This window comes from Cervus elaphus, chromosome 21, assembly GCF_910594005.1.
Source record: "Cervus elaphus chromosome 21, mCerEla1.1, whole genome shotgun sequence".
Taxonomy (NCBI): Eukaryota; Metazoa; Chordata; class Mammalia; order Artiodactyla; family Cervidae; genus Cervus; species Cervus elaphus.
In genome coordinates this window covers 33,373,105-33,386,740 of record NC_057835.1, presented here as the reverse complement: position 1 = coordinate 33,386,740, position 13,636 = coordinate 33,373,105, and positions in this window count along the sequence as shown.

The following is a 13,636-nucleotide window of genomic DNA, read 5'->3' as shown; positions in this document are numbered from 1 at the left end:
GTCTTGCACATAAACTATCTCTTTGCTGCATATCTCTGCGTCCACGTTTAACTTGCTGAGTGTCCGAGCGAAAGGAAATAACAACAACCTCCCGCTAGATCACAACGCCTACGTCATTCACCTCGCATCATCTCATCATGCAGGTGTCGCATCATCTCACGTCATCACATGAATGGTGAGTACAAGATCCGAGAAAGAGCGAGAGACCACATTCATATAACTCTTATTACAATGTAGTGTTATAATTGTTGTGTTTTATTATTACACTTGTATTTATCTGTTGTTCGTCTCTTAGTGTGCCTAATTTGTAAGTTAAACTTTATCATAGGTATGTATGTATAGTAAAAAAGCATAGTACATGTAGGGTTTGGTACTGTATGTGGTTTCAGGCATCCACTGGCGGTCTTGGAGCGTATTTCCCACAGGTGAGGTGGGATTCCTGTATTTCTAAGGATTTTGACATGTCATCACTTCAGTTGTATTTGGGTGAACCACTTATTGGCATTTATATACTTTTTATGATTTTCATCTAGCTTAAATTTAAACTTTTAAGGAGTTTTATGTGCTTTGTTGTTGTTTAGTTTCTCAGTCCTTTGCAGTCCCTTGGATTGTAGCCTGCCAGGGTCCTCTGTCCATGGGATTCTTCAGACAAGAATACTGGAGTGGGTTGCCATTCTCTTCTCTAGGGGATCTTCCTTCCCGACCCAGGGATTATAGTCACATCTCCTGCATTAGTGACTCTTAACCACTGAGACACCAGGGAAGCCCCTTATATGCTACCTGCCCATTTAACTGCTTTTTTCCCCCGCAAAGAATTTAGTGATACCAAAATATTACTGAAATAACTTCATTTTCCCTTAAATAGTAATGTGTAGATGCTGCCCGCAGAATATTCCAAGAGCTTTCTCGTAAGAGGCTGAAATGCCTTTGGTCACTGGAAACAAAGACATAGTGGGTAGAGTGGAGGGGCTTGAAGTTGTTGGCAAGCCACAGAGAAGCCTGACGGTGGAGCCATTTTTGTCTAAATAAAGGATTGGATTTTTTTCAAACTAATACAAATAACAATATCCTCAAAACATCTCGTTAATTCTAATAGCAGGCTATAACTTTTAATAAGCAGGAGAAACAGTACATAATGTGTTTTGCATAAGCTAGTTCCCGAAATGGCCATATTATGCCTTTTTAAATCCAGAAATAGAAGAAGAGATCCATTCCTGCTCTCAGGATTCTCATAACTTGGAGACTCAAATACTCTCTTGGCTTAGAGCGTATATCTTAATAAAAAGAAGTCAGTATCTGATAGAGTTGAAGCAATGTATGTGTAAAGACCTTTCATGACAGCAGGTTTCTCTTGTTCTTCTGATTAGGGTACATTCTGAAGCCTTTAAACTATTCAGTGACATCTGACAGTAAGCAAGACCTTTCCTTCCTCTAAAACATATTTATCAATTCAAATGTTAAAAAAATGTCAAACTAGTCTCACCTGCTCTTTACAAAGCTGCAGTAATCAGGGAATTTTCCCCCCAATTACCCACAGTTTGGTGGGTCCCTTAAATGACATCATCTCCTTCCTTTCTCTTTTGTGGCTCTGCTGTCCCCATCATGCTATATCTTTCAGCACAGCTTGGCAGCTTCTGAAGACAAAGAATGGCTGAGTGGGGCCATGGCTTTACCCCTAGGGTTGACAAAACCACAATGTCAAGGATATGTGTTCTTGTGGGAAGATGATTTCTCAGCATCTTGCCTTCAGTTGCTAGGACTTCCTCTTCCATACTTCTTGGAGGTCTTATAAAAGACTCTGTCTCATGTATTTTCTTCCAGTGGGATATTTTATCTGGGTTATTATCACAACTATTTTGCTACGTGCGATGAAATTAGCGGTGATTCCATTTGTTGAAATCATATGTAGACGGCAGTGCTCTCTGCCTTATTACCAAATGAGTACAGCGTGCCCTTCAATAATTCTTTAAACTCTCAAATGCCTTGGAAATAATATGCTGGAATATTACTGAGCTGTGACTGAAGCACCACTTGTGCTAAATATGACAGCACACAAATGATATTCCTCTATAAAAGTTCAAACTACATTAATCTTTTAGGGAGGTTCATTGACTAAGAAGATGACTTAGATATAAAATAAAGACACTGAGGAGAGCTTTCCTGGTCAGGATTTCCAGGAACAAATGTAAGGTAAGGCCCACCATTAACCCCTTATGATTAAGGATGTGAGCAAGAGTGTAATTCCAAAGGGGAAAGATCAAAATGATAAAGCAGTTATTTCCATATGAGGAAAAACAGGGTTCTGTGTGTGAGAAATGGAAATTAAAAGGATAGGTCTTAAACAGTTGAGACAAACAGTATGGTTGTTGAAGGGAATCTGGACAAAAATGTGGAGAATTCCCAAATTCCAGAGGTTGGACCTGTGCCCCTTACAGTGGAAGCTTAGAGTCCTAACCACTGGACAGCCAGGGAATTCCCTCCAAGTTGATGTGTATAGTCCTCCTTATCTGTCTAAGGATACATTTGGAGGCATGGCAGCATCTTGCTATGAAATCTCTTCAGTGCCATATTGTAAATCCCTTGTGTGTGTGTGTTAGTTGCTCAGGGTGTCTGACTCTTTGTGATCCCATGGACATGGAAGTTCATGGAATTCTCCAGGCAAGAATACTGGAGTCTGGGATGCCATTCCCTTCTTCAAAATCTTCTTTTAAAGCTGTGCAAAAAGAAATGATTGCATAACTGTCTTATCCTGGGTTTCTCAATGTGACTTATTAGTCAGTAGGAGACTAGTACATATCAAGAGGTGAGAATGGACAGGACAATTAATTAGCATTAGCAAAGGCAGTTTCAATGTAAATATGCCTTTGTATTAAGGTTTTAGTACTAGCTTTTATAAAATGTATGGAGTATATGAAAAATATTGCAGTTTTAAAAAACTATAAAAACAATGTATATGCAACATACTCATTTTAGAGATTGCTTTTCACTCAACAATGTAATGCATTTCTCCATGTAAATAAATAAGTAGGGGGACTTCCCTGGTGGTCCAGTGGCAAGGACTCTATGCTTCCACTGCAAGGGGCATGGGTTCAATCCCTGATCAGGGAACTATGATCCTGCATGCTATGTGGTGTGGCAAAAAAATGAAAACCAAACAAAAACAACAAAATGGAAAAAAGTAAGTAGGGTGAGGCTTCGCCCCTCAAATGAAAGCACTTATTGTTAGTTTATTATAAAAATAATTACAGCGAACCCTTGAATAAAAAGATTACACCCATTTGAATGCAGAGTTCCAAAGAATAGCAAGGAGAGATAAGAAAGCCCTCCTCAGTGATTGGTGCAAAGAAACAGAGGAAAACAACAGAATGGGAAAGACTAGAGATCTCTTCAAGAAAATTACAGATACCAAGGGAACATCTTATGCAAAGATGGGCACATCTTTATTGTCCTTTATTGGACAGAAATTTTATGGACCTAACAGAAGCAGAAGATATTAAGAAGAGGTGGCAAGAATACACAGAAGAACTATACAAAAAAGATCTTCATGACCCAGATAATCATGATGCTGTGATCACTCACCTAGAGCCAGAGATCCTGGAATGTGAAGTCAAGTGGACCTCAGGAAACATCACTATGAAGAAAGCTAGTGGAGGTGGTGGAATTCCAGTTGAGCTATTTCAAATCCTAAAAGATGATGCTGTGAAAGTGCTGCACTCAATATGCCAGCAAATTTGGAAAACTCACCAGTGGCCACAGGACTGGAAAGGGTCAGTTTTCATTCTAATCCCAAAGAAGGCAATGCCAAAGAATGCTCAAACTACTTCACAATTGCACTCATCTTACACGCTTGAAACATTTGAAAGTAATGTTCAAAATTCTCCAAGCCAGGCTTCAACAGTACGTGAACCATGAACTTCCAGATGTTCAAGCTGGATTTAGAAAAGGCAGAGGAACCAGAGATCAAATTGCCAACATCCGCTGGATCATTGAAAAAGCAAGAGAGTTCCAGAAAAATATCTACTTCTGCTTTATTGACTATGCCAAAGCCTTTGACTGTGTGGATCACAACAAACTGTGGAAAATTCTTCGAGAGATGGGAATACCAGACCACCTGACCTGCCTCTTGAGAAACCTGTATGCAGGTCAGGAAGCAACAGTTAGAACTGGACATTGGACTGGTTCCAAATCAGGAAAGGAGTACGTCAAGGCTGTATATTGTCACCCTGTTTATTTAACTTATATGCAGAGTACATCATGAGAAATGCTGGGCTGGATGAAGCACAAGCTGGAATCACGATTGCCGGGAGAAATATCAATAACCTGAGATATGCAGATGACACCACCCTTATGGCAGAAAGCAAAGAAGAACTAAAGAGCCTCTTGATGAAAGTGAATGAGGAGAGTGAAAAAGTTGGCTTAAAACTCAACATTCAGAAAACAAAGATTGTGGCATCTGGTCCCATCACTTCATGGCAAATAGATGGGGAAACAGTGGAAAGAGTGACAGACTTTATTTTTTTGCCTCCTAAATCACTGTAGATGGTAACTGCAGCCATGATATTAAAAGACTCTCGCTCCTTGGAAGAAAAGCTATGACCAATCTAGACAGCATATTAAATAGCAGAGACATTACTTTGCCAGCAAAGGTCCGTCTAATCAAGGCTATGGTTTTTCTGATAGTCATGTAGTCATGTATGGGAGTTGGACTATAAAGAAAGCTGAGCACCAAAGAATTGATGCTTTTGAAGTGTGATGTTGGAGAAGACTGTTGAGAGTCCCTTGGACTGCAAGGAGATCCAACCGGTCCATCCTAAAGGAATTCAGTCCTGAATATTCATTGGAAGGACTGATGTTGAAGCTGAAACTCCAATACTTTGGCCACCTGATGTGAAGAACTGACTCATTTGAAAAGATCCTGATGCTGTTAAAGATTGAAGGCTGGAGGAGAAGGAGATGACAGAGGATAAGATGGTTGGATGGCATCACCGACTCAATGGAATGAGTTTGAGTAGACTCCGGGAGTTGGTGATGGACAGGGAGGCCTGGCATGCTGCAGTTCATGGGTTTGCAAAGAGTCGGACACGACTGAGCAACCTAACTGAACTGAACTGTGTAGGTCCACTTACAGGCAGGTTTTTTTCAGTAGTAAATATTCCAATACCATGTGATTGAGGTTGGTTGAATCTATTGATACAGAGGAACCACATACACAGGCTGTAAGTTATACATGCTGGGTGCCCCTCATCCCTATTGTTCAAGGGTCAGCTGTGCAATGTTTTCATAACAATGCGCTTTTCAAAAAAAAAGGCAATATAGGAGAAGATCCTCTGAAATCCTATCACCTAGAGACAACCTCAGTGGCCATTCTGAAAACCATTCTTTGAGATAGCCTTATCAGAATGATAAGTGGGTCTCCTCTCAAGCCCTTAGGAATTCCTGAAATTCACAGGAACGAAGTAGGAAAACTAGTGGATTGGAAGGTAAGACTTTCTTCCACAATCCCTGTGGGGAATGAGGAGAGTGTAAAATAAGATATCAGAAGAGGTAAAACCCTGTTCATGAGGTGAAATCAACATAGCATATTGGTAGAATGGGAGGAGATGGAGAAGGGACAGTTCTGGTGGCTCCTCCACTGCCCGCTGGAGTGTGGCCTTGGGAAGAGTCCGACCTCACTTCTTCTCCACCCCTCGTCCACTCAGGTGAACCAACCAGGGCCTCCTTACCGGCTGACTTGGGTCTTGTGTGCTGGCCACTGCCTCTGCCTCTCCTGCCTTCCCCACCCCCACAGATGTCTGCTTCACCAACTCCTCCCCTTCTGCCAAGTCTCCGCTCCAGTTTAACCCTCTCTTCTCCACCAGACTCCCTGCCACATGTCTAACAATGTCACACACCTTCCCACGTTATTATATCCATCCTCCTCACCTCACTCTACCTTCTTTTTGGTTTTTTGTAGCACTTGTTACCTGGTGCCTGTATGTGCGTTCAATCACTTGGTTGTGTCTTACTCTGGTGACCCCATGGAGTGTAGCCTGCCAGGCTCCTCTGTCCATAGAATTCTCCAGGCAAGAATACTGGAGTGGATTGCCATTTCCTCCTCCAAGGGATCTTCCCAACCCAGAGACTGAACTTGCGTCTCCTGCATTGGCAGGCAGATTTTTTACTGATGAGCTACTGGGGAAGCCCCTTACACCTTTTAGCGTGTATAATTAACTTCTTGTGCTTCTTGTTTGTATATTTTCCCCAGTAGAATGTAAACTCCTTAAGCTCGGGGAGTTTTTTATGTTTTGTTTGCACGTACCTAAAATAGTGGGCTTCTCTGGTTGCTCGGTGGGAAAGAATCTGCCTTCCAGTGCAGGAGATGTGGATGTGATCCCTGGGTCAGGAAGATTCCCCGGAGAAGAGAATGGCAACCCACTCTAGTATTCTTGCCTGGGAAATCCCATGGACAGAGGAGCCTGGTGGGCTACAGTTCATGAGGAAACAGAGTCGGACACAACTGAGCAACTGAGCACACACACACGCACACCTAGCATAGTGCCTGCTGCATATGTTGCTGCTCAGTTAATACATGTTAAGTGAATGAATTAAAGAGCCTTGGAGGGTCTGGAGACTTTGCACTGAAGGGTGAGATAATGAGAGTAGGTATAGGTCAGAAGAGAGGCGGGGAAAGATCTGAGAGCTCTAACAGGGGTAGGCTCTCTAAGACCTAGAGGAGAAAATCAACCAGAGATGTCTCTATGACGTATGAAAGTGATTCTCTGACTTTTCACTGCTGAATTATCCTGTCAATTATTTTTTAGTCTTTTCCTGATAACGTATAATCATAGCTTACTAATAAAGAGAAGCTCATAGAACTGCTTCAAAAGACTCTATCATTTTTAGGTTAAATATATATTGAATACTTGGAGCCAGAACCAATTGACCTATTGATTTGAGAACTAAGACAGAAAGTCCATTTGTCTGCCAAGTTCTGATTTTCCAAGTCAGAAAGAATCCTTGAGCAATTGATTAGCTGCTTCTGGGGACCATCAATATATTTCACCACTGGATGTTTCTAAATAAGGATTAAAGTGGAGACAGTGACTTTTAGATACCAATTAATGCAATGATAACAGAGATCAATATTGTCAATGAAGATCTTCTATTACATGAGCTTATGGGACAAGATGTTGCCTTTGCTGTTCAGCCTCATGCATTAAGGGAAGTCATTGAATTTCCCCCCAAAACATTTCTGTTTGCCTTTGAGTCTTGCCTGTGGCACTAATATGGTAAAGAGCATCTCTGCCTAAACTCTTCACTGTCAACGATATGTAATGTGACAGTGCTAATAAGCTACTTGATGATGGGTAAATATTTTGTAATTTTTTTCTGACTTGCATATCAAAGAATCTACTCAGCTTCATTCTGCAAGCTTCATTCTCTCTGCACCCACTGAAACCATTCATACTTGCACTTGGATGTTCAAAAAGCCAATAAATCAAGCCCAAAATGTTCGTATCGATCATAGTGGTGAGTCCCATACATCCGATACTGCGGTGTAGCTCTGACACTTGACACACCTCTTTAGTTATCCAGTTAGTAATATCTTAAGACTTTCCTTAAGAGCCTTGTTTTCTCTTTAAGCTTCTGTTCACTGTATGCCCCCTCTACATTTTCCATGTCACACTAAAGGCATCATATACCTCTGATTACTTACTTAAACAGAAACATAACATTTACCTTCACTTTCCATATCCTGTCCAACCAGGAACCATATTTCCAGATACCTTAACTCTTAACCTCTTCACTTCTCCAATGTGACCAGTTTCATCTAACTGCCTTTGTAGCTACAAAACAGAACTCAACAGATACTTGCTATGTCAATGAATTGGCCTCATTTCCCAAGGAGCAGATCTCTTCGAGTAATAAAAATGTTTCTTTTGAAAGTATCCTTCAAAACACAGCCCACTGCCAGTTCTGTTACTATTCCCAAATGTTTCATAAGATTCGGAATGTCATAGGACACATCCTTTCGCGATGTCAAGGCTCTACATGATGGGATTGGTCGTTAGTGCTCACCATGCAGATTTGCTAGTAGAGGCTTGAAGGGAAATTGATATTTGGACCTCGGACATATTTTGCATTCATAGTTTTTGAACTTCCTGATCATGCAGACATTTTGAGGAACATTCCTGTTAATACTGGTGGTGGTTATTTGGTTGCTAAGTCATGTCCAGCTCCTTGCAACCCCATGAACTGTAGCATGCCAAGCTTTTCCTACTCCACTGTCTCCCAGAGTTTGCTCAGTTTCATGTCCATTAAGTGGGTGATGCCATCTAACCTGGTAGTAATTCTCCAGATACATGGAAATGTGCCCCCCCCCCCCGCATATCTCTCAGTCTCAATCTCTCTCTCCTTTAAAGACCACTATTATGGGGTTAAAAGAAGCAGCATATACATGAAAATTCTAAATCATTTTTTGTAATCAAATGATTTCCTGCTTTGATAAGTCTGTGATTTGGCTCTGACCATATAAACAGCAATATACAATTCCTAGTTTGTATATTGTAATTCTGGGTCACCTCTGGCCATACTTCAAACTGATCTCTTCCTATTGTAAAACTGGGTTAAATTTTTCTAAACAGCATTCTCTCATCCATGGTGTTTCACAGAATTGTATCTTAAAATGCCAGCATCTCAGCACGTTTAGGTGAATTTGTCCATTGGCAGGGCAAAATAATCACTTTCTTTAATCTTTAAAACCAGCTGTTCACAGACATTAATTGCCATGTCACTTACAGTCCTCGAAACAGTATCATTCGACAAAGACACACATTTTAATTTGTCTGCTGCGTCTGGTTCTATTACCTTTGATATCGGGCCATTGTGTATGGGGGGAGAGTGTCTCAGCAACTGTGGGTGGCTGCCATTGTGTAAAATTCAATGATTCCAAATAGGACATTTTGAGAATAATTATATTCATATGATATTAGTTTGGAATATAAGTCTTTTTTAGTTGAAGTTATTACATTTTCAGTGAGGGCACAAACTAACTCAGTGTTGACTTGATTATTTTAAGCATGGATGCATTTATTTTGAAGTCAGGTGGTATGTGGAGACTTTTGTACCTTCACTGACCATAATGTACTGACATTTACAGATGAAAATAACTACTTGCATACTTAATACCTAGGTCATATTTTTTCAATTTCTTTAAATATTTTTCAGGTTTTTTTCACTTCATTAAGATTTTAAGAATCATCCAATAAAGCAAAGAGATGATTTATCATCAGTTATCATCTTTAGACACTTTCACATAAAAATACATAATGTATGTAAACCGGTATCTCCTTGAAATACGTGAGAATTCTGCAGAATGTCATGACTAAGTAACTTATTTTTTCATGTATTTATTTATTACACATTGATAAGAGTAGCTACTCTTTTCCAGGCACTGTTCTAGACTTCAGGGAAATAAATAAAAACATCACATTTCTGTATATTATAACTTCAGAAACTAGAAGGAGAGAAACATTTGTAAAGATGTAATTATAATACAGCAGTATTATTATATGAGGGACTCCCCTGGTGGTTCCATGGTTAAAATTTCACCTTCCAATGTGGAGAGTGTGGGTTGATCAGTCACTGGTCAAGAAACTAAGATCCCATTTGCCTCATAGCCAAAAAATCAAAAACAGAAGCCAAAAGCAATATTATAACAAATTTAATAAAAACTTTAAGAATGATCCACATTAAAAAAAATCATAAAAAAATATTATGTGAACTTAGAATGTCTAATGATTCATTCTACCCAATGAGTTCAAGGATCGACATAATGACAACCTCAGCAGTCAGAACCTGCTCTTTACTCAGCAGGTAAAGAATCTGTCTGCAATGCAGGAGACCTGGGTTCAATTCCTAGGTTGGTAAAATCCTTTGGAGAAGGAAATGACAACCCACTCCAGTATTCTTGCCTGGAGAATCCCATGGACAGAGGAGCCTGGCAGGCTACAGTCCATGGAATCGCAAGAGTCGGACACGACTTAGTGACTAAAGCATCACCACAGCAGTCAGAATCCAAAGTGTTGGTAACCTCTTCCTGCCTGCCTGACTCTGAAGACAGAAAAAACTTAACATTGAAAGTTGGTGACCTACATTGAAAGGTAGAGATTTAATGACCCTCTTGGCTTACCGTAGCCAGAGCCCTGGGTAGGACACAGGTAACTTCACTGTCTCACTTACACTAGAGCCTGGATTGCCATTTCCAGAGCCTTGGTTGTCAAATCCCATCCTCTTCATTCAAAGCTCATCACTATTTTCATCTCCTGTCACTCTCCTGGCCTATTCCTATTCATTTGGGACTTGAATAGCTTCTCTTTTTCTTTACAGTTTTTCCTGGTTGTGGTGGCTTTACAGTGTTCTGGTAATTTCTGCTCTACGGCAAAGTGAATCAGCTATACGTACACAGGTATGCCCCCTGTTTTCAGATTTCCTTCCCATTTAGGTCACCACAGACCACTGAGTAGAATTCCCTGTATTAACAGTAGTAGGTAAGTTATCTATTTTATACATAGTGTCAATTGTGTATATGTGTCAGCCCCAATCTCCCAATTCATCCCACTTCCCCTTCTCCCTTTGGTGTCCATACATTTGTTCTCTATATCTGTATCTCTGATTCTGCTTTGCTTATGAGTTCATCTGTACCATTTTCTAGATTCTACATGTAAGTGATATTATATATTACCTTTTGGGCTTAGATAGCTTCTTCAGTGATACTTTCCCTGGCTCCCTAATCAAAATGTTATCCTCTCAAAATGTTCATCAAACTCTTTAATTTTCACCCATAGCCTTTATCACAGCTTAGAATCATAAATTTATTTGTGAGTCTGTTGGCCTACGTGACATGGATTGTATCTGTTACTGTGTCCTAGGACTCCAGGAGAAGGTCGAGGAGGCAGTGGGGCAGAGCACAGAAAAGCAGTTGATTAATAAACACCTGCATTTTATTCACCTTTGTTCTCTTATACTCATGTTAACAAAAGCAGGCAGATACATGCAATAGCACTTTTCAGTGAGACTCTGCCAGATGGATGTAGGGCTTGGTAAAGAAGCTTTTGTAGGAGATACTTGAATGTCCAGAGAGATGGAGTGGAGACTAAATAAATTATCTGTGGTTTTCATTGTGCAGTACAAGTATAGATTTTCAGATATAGTCTAAGGATGGAGACTAGTATATTCTAAAAATCTGCAGAATAGTTGGTCAGCAACAGATTGAAATGAAGTTCCACGAGGCTAGTGTTGAATAGAATTGAGTTACTTTAAAGTGAGAGTTAAAATTTGCAATGTAAATTTTGTTATCATGGGAAATATAATGATTATGATTGAACATATCAGTACTGATGTACAAAATCCTGTGTGAGCTTTTCTAAGCTCTTACATGAAAAGTATATAAATTGGATTTTTATTATTTAGCCATGGATAAACCAAAAGCTAAACGGAGATTAGATTTCATTCTCTAGATTTGACTAGTAGATTACTGGACTTTGTTGTCCAGTGTGGATAGAATAAGTTTATAGGGGCATTGGTGATACAGACAATTTTAGTGGGAGCTAAAGAATCTGAGAAGATGATTTCTTTGACTGAAGTGTCTGCCCTTCAGTCTCCTCTATGTCTCTCATTCATTCTACGCTCCAGTCACAACGATTACTCACCCTTCCATGAACAGACTTGTGCTCTGAAAGGGGGAAAAGAAGCATGAGAATATGTTTTACTGATTAGCTTTCTCTTTCCTTGGTTTCTCTTTTTTTTTCTATGAATCTCAACCACTCCAGTCTCTCTGATGATCATTCTCGAATCAGTTTCCTCAACCTCTCCCTCTCTTTCATGTTTCAGTTCCCAATTCTCACTTCCAGTTACCTCACACACCTCAAACACAATATATTTAACATCAATTTAGGTTTTTTTCTCTGCTTCATCACCTTCCAAGTTCCTCCCATCTTAACATGTTAACGTGAAATTCCTTTAGCAAATTAAGGCTTTGCCATCCAGCAACTGGCTTCCCAGGTGACTCACTGGTAAAGAATCTGCCTGCCAATATAGGACATGCAGGAGACACGGGTTTCATCCCTGGGTCAGGAAATTTCCTTGGAGAATGGCAACCCACTCCAGTATTCTTGCCTGGAATATCCCATGGACAGAAGAGTCTGGTAGGCTACAGTCCAGGGGGTCGCATAGAGTTGGACATGACTGAACATGCACCCACCAACTCACTCTACATACCCATCTGGAGAACTTTCTCTTATTTCTCATTTAGAATGGGTCTCAAGTCCAGTCAGTTTTTACATGGTTTTCTACAGAGGTTGGCTAACTGAGCTTAAATATCACCAGCAAACACTTAACACAGATCATGTCATTTCTCCATAAATCAATGAAAATTCCTGTAGTAGCCAACGTGTGGGAAATAACCGTGATCCACCTTCAGTGTTGTATGAGTTGTAAAGCGTGTGGGGTTCTCTGAGGAGGCAGATGGAATGCTCCCATACCTGGGCCGCCCAGGCAGTCACCTGGCTGAGTTATTCTCTGGGAAGTGAATGTCCTGAGAGAGAGGTGGTAGACCTTACTGCCCAAGAGAAATATGTCAGGTTAGACAGAAGGGATAATCGACCTGAATGTGCCAGTTGTAATTTAGCAGAAGCACACCTCCAGAGTAATTTACCTCCAGAATCAATGGAATGTCAACTGAGGCAAATATTTTTGTGTTCCTGAGCGTGGCCACCGCGAGCAGAGTCTCTGACGAGAGGGAGCGGAAGGGAGAGTCCTGGGTATAGGCCCTGCAGAAAAACTGCCGGGTGAGGACAGGTCTGGCCTCCAGGTTGATCTTAACAGAAAAAGAAGGTCTCTGGCCTGGTTAAATTAATATAATCTTATGTAGGTTGAAAAGAAATAAGTGTTAGTGACAGAACTGATGCTCTGGATGCTGTCAGAATCCTGTCCAGAGATGACAGGGAGGTCTTGTGACTGAGCCAGCAAGTGACTGTAACTGACGGGTGGGACAGCGTTTGGATACGAAAGACAGCTTTTAAAGAAGCCGGCTAACCAGAGTCCATGAGAATAGACTTAGTATAAAGGGCTTGCAGTCTCCCTCTGCGATGACATTAATACTAAATGTCTTGTCAGTTTTCAAATAGTGGTTTAACCCTTAATGATGGGCAGAATTCTGTTTCTCAATTCCAGGCTCTCAGTACATCAACTTTGCACAAACCCTAATTGTTCAGGAATAGCTACAAAATTCATTGGCGCCAGGATCCATCGTGCAGAACCTATATCTTGGGCTAAGGTGCTAATAGCTTAGTTAAGGTCTCTGTTGAGAATGTGTGTGTGTGCTCAATCGTGTCTGACTCCTTGTGACCCCATGAACTGTAGCCCTCCAGGCTCCTCCGTCCGTGGGATTTCCCAGGCAAGAACACTGGAGTGGGTTGCCATGCCCTCCTCCAGGGGATCATCCCAACCCACGGATCAAACCCACGTCTCCTGCATTGGCAGGCAGATTTTTACCCCTGAGCCACCTGGGAAGCCCAGTAGTGTTTCTGCTGGTATTTAAAGTCTTTAAGAACATGGTGGTCTTCTGTGTATATGATGGGGATTCAGTCCATTATCC